Below are 14805 nucleotides of genomic sequence, written 5' to 3'. Positions count from 1 at the left end.
TTTTAGCCAATCACAATAAGTTGCAAATAGGTAGGCCATTCACCGGCTAGACACTTTGTAAAATGAAATCACAAAATTACACACAGATTGGAAAAGGTCAGTGCACAATCTGCACCCACTATTTGCGACATGGGTGTTAGTACATCAGATACTATAATACTGAAGTCTCCTCTTTTGTATTTCTCTGCTCTCAGTTATTTAGCGGAGAGGTGTGGTGCAGCGGCCAGGGCAGCTGACTTCGGAGCATGGTTCGATCCCCTACGGCGGCAGCTCAGCACCATGTGACTATGGGCAATAGCTCACTTAATTTCCACGACGGCAACCAGCGCCTTGAGACCCGTAAGGGTGAGTAGTTCACGCTTTACAAATACGCATTTACTGTCCGCCATCAGCAGTCTAAGCTTGAACCTTTGTTAAATTTCACCATGCCATAGTTTAAAAGCCAAAGCATATCTATTTGAAACTAGGCTACCAATATAAACTCTACTTTTAACCTGCATTGCCACAGTCATTCTAAAAGTAAATTGGCAATAAAACATTTTTAACCCAGGAATGTGAAGCAGTTATGATTTTCATTGGACAAGCTGTGACCCCGTTCTGTCAGTGAAACGGAAAAGATGGATGGGATGGTTGCAAATGTCTCAAACACTGGCAAGCAACCAGGGCCACATCTCAGTTCTTTGTACACCTAGAGCACTTTAGGGCACTTGCTATGAAACACAGATACTATGGGCAAGTGAAGAACATTCGGACATTGTTGTCTATTTATTTACTTCTTGCTGAGGTAGGAGACTCCAATTCGACTCAGTTGCTATTTACAGTCTACAGTCATAGTCCGGTATCTGTAGGTAGGCCATTTTTAATAAATGTACTGATTTTGTAGCAACAATTCCGCTGGTATGTTCATCCGTGCATGTATCACTTTCTCTCATGCTGCATACGTAAGATTTTTAAAGGCCGATTCGTTTTCAGGTCTGCAGATCTGAACAGCAACACCTCATAATTGAATTGAATTCTATGACAGGACCGGAAGGCTCGGATTGTGTTTAACGCTTATTAACAGCCATTTCAACAGTACCAACGAAAACCACATTTCCCATGAAACCCAGGGAAATTGGTAAAAATAAACGACAGTCAACAAAGTCCACCAGGTTCCATTGTCCAATCAGGTGCCAGGATCCTTAACATAGTCCTTCCTCTCTGTCCCCAAATCATCTTTATTCGCTGCTACCTGCCCAGAATGATAGGTCCAGTTTTCGTCTTTTTTCTTACAGTTTGTCATATTGAATTGATTCAGTGTAGTGCGATTGTTGACGCGTTGTAAGGCACGAGAGCAATACGGTGTGCCAACAGTGGCCAAAACACAGACTACAACACGCAGCACCGGTTCTGCGCTCTTCTATATTCGATGGCTTGTGCAGAGTGCGGTGCTGGCTTCCAGCCACGAGGTGGTGCTGAGGGAGCGCAAGTTATTTATGGTATGCGACGTGCGATTTTGGAATTCCCGTCAGGATCCAGAATAGCATACCTCTGCCTGGCCCTGCAGAGTGACGCCCTCGCTTTAGAGGGTATGTACAGCCTGCATTTCATTCTTGCCACCCTTTGTTCCAGGGTCGGTTTGCCCGATAGCCAAAACGCCCCACTGGAATCTGTAGCATTTTTAAACAATCCACTGCCTTGTAGGGACAAGCAATCCCAGGTGGCAAGCTCACCCTGGATTGTATAATGGCCAGGAGCAGGCGCGCAACGCCCATAGGGCTCAAAGGGCTTCAGTCTCCCGCTCCTGACCCCTCGCCAGGCGTGTGTCTGCCCCGGATGAGACAGCATGCCCGGGCACACACACAGACAGTTTTTGAGCTGCTGTAAGCTGGCTGGTCTGGCGTCCGTTTTATCGCTGCCGAACCCGAGTTCTTAAAGCTATTTAAATGTTAACGAGGCTTTGTTGTTTTTTCACCCCTTCTTAGAGCCCCTGCATCTCCACTCTGCATATTGCTGGAAGAATTATTCCCCCCCCCCCTCCGAAATTGTTATTAGCCACCACTGAAATTTGGCACTTGTTGCGCCTCTGGACAGGAGGGTGGTGTCCAGGGGCCTAGACCCCTTTGATTGAGGCTCTGCTCACTTTTTAAGAGCTGCCCCCCCCCCCCCCCCACCGCACTAGAGTCTGTGGTTTCTTTCCAGCCAGTGGTCAAAGTGGGGGAAAGAAAAGTAGGGGGAACTGGGGGGAGAATCAGAGGGAGTGAATAACCCAAGAATTTGATCAGTGGGCGGAGTCAGAGGTGTAGCCAGAATGCGCAAACATCCCAATTTTTAGTATTTGTTTGTCATTTTACTGCCCAGGTTAATTCAACCAATGAATACACATGATTATTGGAGGTATAATATGAGTTGACATTAAAACACATTCACAAAGTGGTATGTGCTTCTAATCACAGAATGTCCCAAATACGATTAAATGTGCAAGCACAAACAATTCGTCTCAGAGCCATGGATTATCGGTCATCAGTACTTCTCCCTTTTTCCACAAGAGCAGTTCAAACATGAATTGCAAATTATCCTAGTTTGCAAATGTTTTCTATATAATTATGGCTCTACCATATTTGCCACATAATACAAGATCTGCTGCATAATCTGAACATTTCAACTAATAAATTGTTTGTAGCTCAAACGTATCAAAAGTTAATAAAAAATGTGACATCTGTTGCTGCAGAATGAACGGCCCATTGCAAAGGTTGACTGATCACTTTTCTCACTGCTGCATCTGTATGTTACACTGGGACTAATAAGGCAAAATCTTTCCAGTGACTGTTAGCATGTGCCCACATTTCAAAATAATAAAATATCAGAAAATATACTGCATTACGCTGCAGCCTTTTTTAATGCATAATTTAGTCAACACGGCGGCATTATTTTGTCCCCCATTGCTGCATAATTTATTCCAGTGGCCCCACAGCAGACAGCACATGTTAAAAGCGCTTGTGAATAAAGCAGAGACTGTGAAGTTTACAAATTTAGTTTGGTGTGTGTGCAAATCCTGCATTGCCAATCCCTGGTGAGTTGCAGCTACTACTGCTGAAACAAGGCCAATGGAGGTACCTATGGGTGAGGCGGACTGGCCTCAAGGGCAGGGCTGGCCTTAGCACTGGTGGCGCCCTTCTCAAGGGTTCTGGGACCTCAGTGACAGAGTCACTGTTGCTCTAGGGTGTGCTGCTTTATAGGCCTGCCCGCAAGACTGGAGGTGAGCATCAGTATGGATTGTGGTGGACAAGTCTTGAAGGTTAACCTACACTTGCCACGCTAGGGTCTATCTGCTGGTGCTAAGACACCAGGGCTTCTAAGGTCTTGCGGGGCCTTCTAAGGTCTAGCATGGGATTGTGCTCCCTCAGGAGTGGTCTGGTGGACTGGTTAAGAAGGCTGAACCTAGTTCCCCAGTTTCAAATTTCAGCAGCTCTGGCCATAGTGCCACATCCTCTCCCCCACTGAACACCATACTGCCCCACTGAGAAAGACTCACACGGTCTTCAACTACAACCCAATTGTGCTCCGCTATAAACACCTGGATGCAGCTCAATTTAAATTATGCACTAGACAAGAGCAATATGCTGCCTACAAAAAAAGTAAACATCCTGGAAAAAGCAAACACTCATAGGGAATGCAAAATTTAGCAAACCATGTGAAATGTAAGCAGGAACAACATGGTTACCTTAACGCTTTTACACTCACTATTCAGAAATCAGGGAGCTTTTGCCTGAAAAGTTAGGGACATGACTACAGTGCCCTGAATGGACCCATTTCAAGGTCCATTGCTTATATCTTACAAAACGTAAGCAGTATGAAAAAAAGACCACATCCCTGGACACAGAGCCGCAGGTGACATTTTGCTTTCCAATCCACGCATTGAAGTACCTCCAGGATTGGTGCACTAGTTCCAAGCCCAGGAAAAACAAAGACAAAAAAAACACAAGTAGCGCTTCACTGGCAAACTCTGTAAAAGTGGCACTAATGTGATGGGTGTGCATAAAATCAATCTGGCCACTTAGCTACTACTCTGTCTTACTTTATTTATTTATTTTTCATATTTTTAAACCTTTTATTTCCAATGCTTCACTTTGGAATTAAAATGTCAGAAAAATACGGCATTTTTCTTAGGAGAACCTTTTATCAAGGAGCTCGGGAAGTTTACGAACCCTTTCACGTCCTTTGACAAAGGCCAGTCTTCTATAAAAAGGGTTTTCTCCTCACTGGTTCCCCGCGGGGCCAGTCAAGGTTGGGGCCGCTTGACCAGCCAGTCCTTCTCCCAGTATCCTTCCAGAGGGCAAGGGCCCAGGCACTGGCAGTTTCAGGATCAAGACTGCTACAGCAGCACAGCAGTAGGTGCTCCGGAGGCTGAAGTAGGGGGCCATCTGGTGAATGTATTCTATGGTTGGAAGGCAAACACAAGCGAAGCATGGGTCGTGCAGACTGTCCAAGGCTTTCACATAGAGTTTTGTGGGTTTCCTCATCAGGGTACACGGCTGAGACCCATTCAGTTCTCCCAGCACGAGGCAGAGTTAGTGGATGCAGAGGTTGCCTTACTCCTAAAAGCAGGCGCTATTTGTCCTACCTCCCCTAATTTGCGGGTTTCATAAGCAATACGTTCTTAGTCGACAAAGTCAACGGGGTTCAGAGACCTGTGTTAAACTTGCAAGAGTTCAACAAATGGCTGGTTTACCGCCATTTCAAAATAGAGGGCCTTGATCTCCTTCAGGATGTACTGCGTCCTGCAAACTGGATAGTCCGTCTGGACCTAAAGGACACGTACTTAGCCATTCCGATTTTCCTTCCTCACAAAAGGTTCCAACAGTTTTTCTGGTGCCAGCACATGTTCCAGTTCACAACTCTATCTTTTGGCCTCTCCTATGCCCCTTGGTGCTTCACAAAGGTGCTCAAGCCAGTTGTTGAGTATGTGCAAGCTCAGGGGATTCACCTTATTGTGTATCTGGAGGATATGCTCCTCCTGGCACAGGACGTCGTGCAGTTGTCAGTGCAATTGCAGATGGCAGCTGATCTGCTGGAAAAATATTGGGTTTTTCATAAATGAGAAGAAATCCCTTTTAGTGCCTTCGCAGAGAGCAACCTTCTTGGGTTTCGTCATACACTCCATTGAAGCAACCTTGAGCCTTCCTTCTTGGTAGATAGCCAAGATTAGTCATGAGCTCTGGAGAATGATGGCCAGGCAGAAGATGTCCTTAATACAGATCGCTCGCCTGGTGGGGCTCTTGTTGTCTTCAACATAAGGCCCTATTTCCAGGACCATTATATTATCGTCCCCTGCACAGATTGAAAGTAGTACATTTGCGCAAAGGTCTTGCTTCCTCTACGCCAGTCAGTCCTGTCAGAAGAAGCAGGAGAGGAAGTCTGATGGTGGCTCTCCCACATGGAAGCATGGAACGTGTGAGCAATTTTTAGTTTAGTTCTGGACCTTGTTATAGAATCCAAAGTCAGCAGGTCAGGCTGGGGCGCTCGGTAAAGAGATTTTTCCACAGGAGGGTTGTGGTCTCTGCAAGAGCAAGCATTGCATATCAACTGTTTGGAGGTTCCAGCGTTCATTTGTGGTCTGTTATTGGACCAGGGACAAGACACAGTTCAGCAGAAAATGTTCAACATCGCGGCTGTCAGGTACAGTAATCGTGTGGAGGCACCCGCTCAAAAGTTCTTTCTGACCAGGCAACACATTTTGGGCAGTTCTGCCTGGATCATCAGATTTCAGTGATGGCCAAGTACCTTCCCTGTCGGTGGAAGAACCAGGTGGTGGATTGGCAGTCCAGACATTTCAGGGACTCTAGCCTGTGGAAGCTCAGTCCAGAAGACTTTGCCACCCTCCAGACTCAGTGGGGTCCTTTTTCTGTGCATCTCTTTGCCTCCAGGTTGGATCATCAGTTGCCCTGTGCATCAATGGGACATCTTTCTGTGAATGCTAAAAAATGTGTATAGCTCCATTTCGATCCAACAGTAAAGTAAGTTGAGAAATGTGATTTTAGATCAAGAGGGGTTTGCTCATCATGGAGTAAAAAGCATTCACCTGCATGTTAATGATCCTGATCTGCAAACTAGCACCTACTTCAGATTCACTCAGGGTCTCTGGTGTGAGAGAATGAAAGGCTTGTATGTCCGGTTGTCAGCAGGACTCTAGCCGAATAAAAGAATGGACCTGAGACACCATCAGGAAGCCCAAAATGGCATCACAGTGCCGGAGGAAGATTAAAGAACAAATTACTTACCTTCAGTAACGCTTTTTCAGGTGGCTAGTGCATCTTCCTTGAAATTCCTCACCTTCTGAATATCCCAGGTGTCAGTCAGGATCCAGAAACTTTTCAATAGCTCCCTTCAATAGCGTTGGGAGGTGCCATTTCCTGTTCAGCGCCACACAGCACCTTGTGACGTCACTGGACTATTAAGCACTCCCATAGGCGTACTGAAGTCAGTTACAATCTATTTGTTAGCACGCCTTCGAGGCGAACAGATGATACCAACATCAATAAGATAGGTGCAGTTTTCTGTTACATTAAAAGAACATAACAGTATAAACAGCCATGCAATGGGGAGGAGGGTGAGTCAGTCATTGTCCAAAAGTGTTACTGAAGGTAAGTAAAGTGTTCTACTGATGGCTACGTCTACCTGCAGATTCCTCACCTTCTCTTCTCACTTTGTGATCCAAACAGTAGTGCTTTGCAAAGGTATGAAGGGACAACCAAGCTGCTGCTTTCCAGTTATCTGCCACAGGCATTCCTCAAGGGACTGCTGAAGTAAAAGACTTGGCTTTGATAAAATGAGCACATATTCCTTCTCTGGAGGATCCTTATGTGCCATGGGGCTGCAGACCTTGATGGACTGCCTTGCATTTGATCTTTTCGACATATCCCACAAAGAGTTGATCCCCAATCCACTCCACAGCGCTGCAGATGTCCTGGATTCTGCTACACATTCTGCTGCTGCCAGTAACTTGCCTTGTGCTTCGTGCTGCTTGTTCATATCTGTCGCAAGTGAGTTAGCCAGTTAACTGTTCTGAGCCCGCTTGTCTAACTTTTGCTGTGCAGTATCCAGTAAGTTAGACTGTTTTGTGTTTGTTTGTATTAGCCAGTAAGTTAGCCTGTTTGTACTACTGCTTCCCAGAAGTCAACCAGTATAAATCAACCTCATTTGTTCATTTGTTTTATTTCCATCTCCTGCACCGTGCCGTTTTCAGAGCCGGCTTGCAGCACCACTCACTCCTTTACCGCCCATTCGCCGCTCCCACCACCCAGCGCCCCCTCCCAAGACCTACTTAATTAAGGCTGCAGCGCGTGCCAAAAGCAAGCACGTTTGGGCCTGGACCACAGCCACCGCCAGGAGCCCTGGCCCTTCTGGCACCTACAAATACTCTGCCGATGAGCTCCGAGCCCTGGACCCCAGATGATGCAACAACTTCTGCTGCCTCACCCAGATCAACTGTAGGACTTTTAACCTGTCGCTATTAGCTCTTCGCCTGCAACTCAGACCTCCCGTGCCATGGAAACCCTCACCACACCCACCTCACTGACCACAACTGCCACAGAACCACTCCACTACCTCCTGCTCAACACCCAATCACTCGGCAGACACGCCACCTGGATCTGACACACCACCACCATCATCACCCCCAACGTTGCCTTCATTAAAGAGGCCTGGCTCAACGCCTCCACCGCCCCTTACATGGCCTCCGTAACACCCAGCGGATACGAGATGATACACAGGGACCGCACCAACAAACACTGAGGCGGCATCACCATCATCCACAGAGACACTATCCCCTGCACCACCAACAAAGACGACACCACGCCAATCATGGAGCACTTCAAAATTCCAACTCCAAACTGACAGCAGAACAACCACCAGGGGTACCCTCGCATACAGACCCCCAGGTCCACGCCCTGGCTTCTGCAACACCATTCCCGAATTCATCACCCTGCTTGCCATCAACTCCTAACACTTCATCTTCCTCTGCGACCTCAACTTCCACCCTAATGACCTCCAAGACAACACCGCCAACCTACTAGACAGTATGAGCAATATCAGCCTCACCCAATTGGCCACAGAGTATTGGTGCGGGTGGGAGCTCTCCTGGAGGGCCTAGCTGCTCAGAACTTGCTGGGGTGCTGAAGCTGACCTAAGGGAGCCATAAAGCCCTTCTGGGGTACTGCTCCCTCAGTGGACCCAGGAGTCGACAGAACGCTGTACAGGGCAGATGCGGTTGATGCCTGCTGGTCCAGGGAAGTGGCTCCTCCACTCTAAGGAAGATGTTGCTGGGTCAATGAAGTGCTGGGCACACCACCAAGGGTTTGGGAAGGCTATTCCACTTCTGGACAAGTCGATCTCTGTGATTGTTGGGAGAGTAGCAGCCAGGCAACGTTTGTGCCAAGTTCAGTGCTGGTGCACAGTTCTCACGTATTTGTCTCTTCTTTGTCCTCCTTCTTTCAGGCAGACAAATCTGAGTTCCTAGTGTCAGAGGTCCACCTAAATACTACATTTAGAGGGGAGTTAAGGGGAGTGCAGGGTAGTAGCCAATGAGCTACTTACCCATGGGGACACTACACCCCCCTATAGGACCACTAGTTTTCAGCCTGTCCTGGTGCCAAATGGGCCTCAGGGCAGGGGGTGGCATTCTCCAGGTCTGGAGGAAGCCAGAGTTGCATATCAAAGGTGGCCGAAGCTTTTAAGCCTCTGGCCTTGGTATGCAGATTCACACGCCATCCTGCTAGAGGAGGTCGTAACACCTTCTTCGGAGCAGGCATTATTTCCTGACCTCAGAGCACTGGCTCTCACATACAGGGGATCAGAAACTTGTGTGTGGTGGCAGACTGAACAAGACAAGCCTCTCCTCTACCACAAAAGTGCTGCCTTGTGGGTTGTTGCCAGGATGGTTATCCAGACTGCTAGATTGTCTGCGGTCTACCGCCCTGCGATTGTTGTTGGCGATGCTGCCCTGCAGAGAAATGTCTCCTTCCTGCGGGTTTCCTAAGATTACTTCCTCCCCTTCTGAAGGTGCCTCTGCACTGCAGGGCATCCATCGCCCTTACTGTTTTGTTGTCGTTTTAATTTGTTAGAAGGACTGGTCTAGCTCTTGGCCGGACAAGGTATCTCCTTGTAAAAGGCTTAATCACTGTAGTGGTTTGGACTTCCGGTTTGAAGCCCGAAATCCTGAGCCAGTAATGTCATCTGAGGGTTGTGCCTATACACATCTGTCTACTATTGTATCAGCTGCATCCAGGGCGGACTATAGGCAGGTGTTTGCAATATTTCTTACCTTCCTGAATGATTGCCTGTGCTCTTTTCTTATTACTTAGGGAGCTTTTTCCTTAGCTCCTCGATCTTGTCCCACTGTTGATGTCCATATCTATTGAGGAGAGCATTTGAATTGGCAATATGCCATTGTGTTGCTGCCTCTTTCTCCATTTTCCTACCCACAATATCTAGTCTTTTGCTTTCTCTCTCAGGAGGTGGGGCGTTGGAAGAGTGAGGGCTGCTACTTCTTCTTGCTTTGGTGACGATGACAAGGGCCCCCTGAAAGTGTCTGCTGCCCTTTTTACTAGACTATTGTAGAAGGCAATGTTGTCTGATGGCGAACCCTTAGAAGGGTAACAACAAACCTCCTACTCTGGATTGTGTGTCAAGGTCGTTCCATGCTTCCTCGGAGCTCCCTGCTGCTTCATTCCCTTCTGGGTTGTCGAATTCCTCTTCAGCCTCCTCCTCATGAGGTTCAGGAGTTGCCGGTGCCTCAAAAGTCTTCTCTTCTTCGACGTCTAAAGTCGTGGAAGGTCTGGTAGGAATCCTGAATTCATTTAGTGCATCAAACTCCTCCTTGAGTTGAAGGGGCACTGCCATTTCCGTCTTCAATCTCCTTCACTTCTTTTCCACCTCGAGGGCTTTTTTGACATCTTGTGTCGGAGATGTGCACTTCCTTGGTGTCACGGTTTTTGCCTCCGAAGGATTGGCGTTTTCCTTTGGGGCCTCTCGACCCGAGCCAGTCTTGGTCGATTGACAATTTGCCCTCATCGGCATCCAAGCTGGGATCCGTGAGACTCCTTTGGTCGCAGCGGACACTCCGTCGTTTTTTTTTTATGCCTGGGATGGTTTGTGTGCTTTTTTTTCTCATGCCCCTAGGTATCCCGGGCTTTGTTTACCTTTTCAGGTCTCTTCTCGACGTCCTTCATCACCTTCTTCGCTGCACGTTTCCTCTTGGCATCCACCTTGAGAATCTCAACATCCAAGTCACCGAGGGCTGACACTGCGGCCCCAACATGTTCTTCTTTGTTGCTTGAGAGGCCGAAAGTCTTTCAGTGATACTGGTTGCTTCTGGCTGATGTATACAGCTGCGGGATGTTCCTCTCTCTGCTTTCGGCGGGCCTTGGGAGTCTTCGGCACAAATATGGCGCAGTCTTTGTCCCTGTGGTCCCTTGGTAGGCAGAGTTTACAAATCTCGTACGAGATGCGTTGTGCAAACTTGTGATGGCAGTTTGGACAAAATTTAAAGGAGTTATTTTCCATTACCCCTACCATGCTTCATTCTCCGACCACATGTGTTATTCCAATGGGATCCCCCATTAGAGTTCCGTGGATGAAGGTCCCCTTCCTACTCTGGTACCTTACTATCCTTCATGCGTCTATTTTTTCACAAAAGGCCTACATTTTAGGGAATCTTCTCGAAAATGTTGGCGCTTCTTCTTTTGCTTCCAGACCCAACTGCAGAAAAAAGAATCTAAAGATGGCTCAACGCACAGGAACTTCCAGGGCGCCATCTGACGACACACAGGGGAAAGACCTAGCACCAACCGGTGTTCGAAGACGCTCACAGGGAAGAGAAAAAACTGATTAAAAAAAAAAAAAAAAAAAAAGACTATACCGGACCTAACCACTAGGTGGTGGAATAATGCACAGCATGTGAATCCAGAAAAGGATTCATGCTGCAAAACTTTTGGTTAGTTCTAAGGACTATCCTATCAACGAGTACCTTTCAACAAGCATTTGCAATGCAATAGGTCTCGCATTAGGAAAGTTTGAGCTATTGGTATTGTAAATGCCAAATGTTGTATTTATGTATTGGTTTTGAAAATAGCTAAATTAATAGCTTTGTCATTTACAATTCCAATAGTTTTAACTTTTGCAAATGTGACACCTATAGCATTTGTAAGACAATATGTGTTGTATTTACATGACTTAGATGTATATTACAAATAACAATGGCTTTTCATTTTTAAAAATAATTAATACTTAAATAAAAGTTATTTTAATTTATAATGGCAATAGCTTAAACTTTTGTAAATAACTTTTGTGAAGATTATGTTTAGTGTATTTTATTGTGACGAAAATCCAAGTACAGAAGTGAAATATTAACATCTTTTGTGACATTTGTAAGAAAGGTTGAAACATTGACAGAACATATTTGAACCAGTTGTTGTTGAATGGTTGCACAGATTGATGCTGTGGTGGCGCGGAGTGATGTTGTGGTGGCGACGAGTGATGCTGTGGCTTTCAGTTATGCTGTGGTAGCGCATAATGATGTTGATGTGCCCCTGAGTGATGCTGTGGTTCCCCTGAGTGATGCTGTTGTGTTTCTGATTGATGTTGTGGTGATGCGATAGTTAGATTGAGTGCATTATATATATTAAGTGATTGCGATAGAGAGAGTGAGTGCGTTAGATAGATTGATTGAGTGTGACACATAGATACAGGGTGTGTGTGGTTGTGGTGTTGTTGAGTGTTGTGCGTTTGGCTGTGTGTGTTTGTTGTGTGTGGTTTTGTGTGTGTGTATTTGTGTGTTTTTTGTGTGGGCTTGTGTGTGTGGGGGGGTTGTGTGTTTGTGGTGCTGTGTTTGTGTGTGGGTGTGGGTTTTGTTTTTTGTCTTTGTTATGTTTTGTGATTGTGTGTGTGTTTTTTTGTTTGTGTGTTTGTGTTTTAGATTGTGTTTGTGTGTATTTGTGTGCGTGTTGTGTGTTCTTGTGTCCGTGTAGTTGTGTGTGGGTTTTGTTTTGTGTGTGTGGTTGTGTGTGTGTTTGTGGGTGTGTTGGCGTGTGTGTGTATTGGTGTGTGTGTTTGGGGTGTAGTGTGTGTGTGTGTTTGGGGTGTAGTGTGTGTGTTGACTTGTGTGTGTTAATTTGTTTCTTTTTTATTTTTGTGTGTGGGATTTTGTGTGTATGTGTGTGTGTTGTGGTGTGTGTGTTGTGTGCTTGTTTGTGTTTGTAGTTTGTATTATTTTTGTGTGTGTGTGGTGCTGTTGTGTATGGGGGTGGTTGTTGTGTGTGTGGGGTGTTGTGTGTGGTGTTTGGTGTGTGTGGGGTGTATGTGTTTTTGTGTATGTTGGTTGTTTTTTTTGTTATGTTTGTGTGTGTGTGGTTGTATGTGTGGTGTTGTATGAGTGTGGTGTTGTATGTGTGTGGTGTTGTATGTGTGTGGTGGTGTATGTGTGTGGCGGTGTATGTGTGTGGCGGTGTATGTGTGTGGCGGTGTATGTGTGTGGCGGTGTATGTGTGTGGTGGTGTATGTGTGTGGTGTATGTGTGTGTGTGCGTGTGCGTGGGGTTGTGCGTGGTGTGTGTGTGAGGGGGTTTTGTGTGTTTGTGTTGTGTGTGTGGGGTGGTTGTATGTGTGTGGTGGTGTGTGTGTGAGGGGGTTGTGTGTTTGTGTGGTGTTGTGTATTTGTGAGTGTGGTTGTGTGTTTTAGGTTTGGTGTGTGTTGTGATTGTGTTTGTGTGTGTGTTTTATTCTTTGTGTGTGTGTTTGTGGTTGTGTGCTTGTGGTTGTTTGTGTGTTGTGTGGTTGTGTGTGTTTTTGTGCATGTTGTTGTGTGTGTGTTCTTGTGTCCGTGTAGTTGTGCGTGTTTTTTTGTGTGTGGTTGTGCGTGTGTGGTTGTGTGTGTGCCGTTGTGTGTGTGGTGTTGTGTGTTTGGTTGTGTGTGTGTTGTTGTATGTGTGTGTGTTGTATGTGTTGGTGTGTGTGTGTTGTGGGTGTGTGGGCGTGTGTGTGTAGTGTTGTGTTTGTGTGGGGGGTGTATGTGTGTGTGGGTTTTGTGTGCGTTTGTTTGTGTGTGTGTGAGGGTTTTGTGTGTTGTGTATTTTTGGGGGTGGTTGTGTGTGTGTGGCGTTGTGTGTTTGGGGGTGTGTGCGTGGTGTGTGGGGTGTGGTTGTGTTTGTGGTGTGTGTGCCTGTGTGTGTTGTTTCCAGTGGGTTTGTGTTACTATCCTTGTGGGGACTTGGGTGTGATAACACACTCACGCTGTGGGGACTTGAGTGCACTGTGGGGACCTGAACCCAGGTCCCCACAAGGCAATGTCTTCTAAATGATAAAAAATGGCTTCAGGAACATCTGTGTCGATTTTTACAACTTTTGAAAAAATTGCCTTGTGGGGACCTGTGTTTCATCAAGTGTGTTTATATTTGTGCTCAGCTCTGCCCCCATAGACTGGAGATGGTACTGCAGTCTTAAACACACTTTGCATTTAAACACACTTTGCTCACCAGAATCTCATGCTAGCAGCAGAAAGGGCAGATATTTCAAAGGGAAAGCTGCATAGCCATGTGATTATTCAAATATTTTAATGAAAATTAACAATTTTTCTATTTAATAAAATACATTTTTTATTTACATGAAGCAATTTAATTTAGACTTTTTGTGTCTGAAAATTGTTTTTGGTTTTATAAATATTGCTAAAGGCAATTAGGGTCAGTTTCTAGCTCCAGGATACTTCACAATTGTCATTTGATCTGTATCTGCAATAAAAGAATGATGGTACAAAATGGGGTGGTGATGGACGGAGCATCAGAACCAATCAAACACTCACACCCAGTCAACAGATCTGGGTTTGATCCATCACCGTTCTTTAGCCCACTCTGCCACTCCAGTTCAGACATGGCCATATGCAAATCAGTCTGACCCTGTGCCTCATGGGAACAGTCCAGCCCAAACTGCCAAGCCATGCCTTCCCTGGACCGGAAACAAGCTTCCTAGGACCGGTTTCAGGCATTTCAGCCGTCTTCAGCCAGGCTTGCTTGAATCCAGTGGCAACGTGAGCAAGGGACTCACGTCAGAGCAACCAAAAACTATGGATTTAGGCCCAGATCTCTGTACTGGGGTGAATGTATGACATTGTTCTGCATTCTGTCCATCAACTGTTGTTTTTGCATTTGTCACCCCGAGTGGGAAGGGTATGCCCAGACGTGGGTCCCTTGCTTTCCATGCCACTGGAATCAAGCTATCCTGGCTGAAGAGGGGTGAAACCCCGAAACCGGTCCTAGGATGCTTGTTTCTAGTCCAGGGAGGACCTGGCTTGGCAGTGCGGGCTGGACTGTTCCCATGAGGCACAGGGTCAAGACTGATTTGCATATGGCTGGGTTCAAACTGGAACGGCATGGTGAGCAAAAAAACGATGGATTTAGGCCCAGATCTCTGTACTGGGGTGAATGTATGACATTGTTCTGCATTCTGTCCATCAACTGTTGTTTTTCGGTCTCGCCTTGCTATCGCGTAAACGATCGCAAAGCGAGACTATTGTAAGGGGCTCCCAAAAGTGCTCCCAAAAGCGGATTGCATGGCAAGCACGCACACAATCACGCGCATCGTGCCGCCATGCAATGCATTTGGCATCGCACTTCAAAGGGTCCGCTCCCCCGCCTGGAATGCGCTCCCCCGCCCCCGCCAAGCGCGCGCGCGCCACTCTCCGCCGGGCTTGTCTTGTTAATGTATTTTTCCTGCCTGACTTTTCTGCTAGTGCTCTTTGTAATCTGTGTGGGCTGTGGGTGTCAGTTGGTGGTGTCTC

The 14805-nt window shown here is 46.6% G+C and overlaps 1 protein-coding gene across 2 annotated transcripts in view; it reads right to left on the bottom strand.

Moving 5' to 3' along the window:
* Positions 1-14805, bottom strand: part of FRAS1 (Fraser extracellular matrix complex subunit 1) — a 1553355-nt gene that overhangs the window by 1324538 nt on the left and 214012 nt on the right. The window lies entirely within an intron of this gene.

Source organism: Triturus cristatus, chromosome 2_2 (genome assembly GCF_964204655.1).
Source record: "Triturus cristatus chromosome 2_2, aTriCri1.1, whole genome shotgun sequence".
Lineage (NCBI taxonomy): Eukaryota > Metazoa > Chordata > Amphibia > Caudata > Salamandridae > Triturus > Triturus cristatus.
Note: the sequence above shows the minus strand (reverse complement) of the source record. Positions and strands in the feature narration are given on the sequence as shown.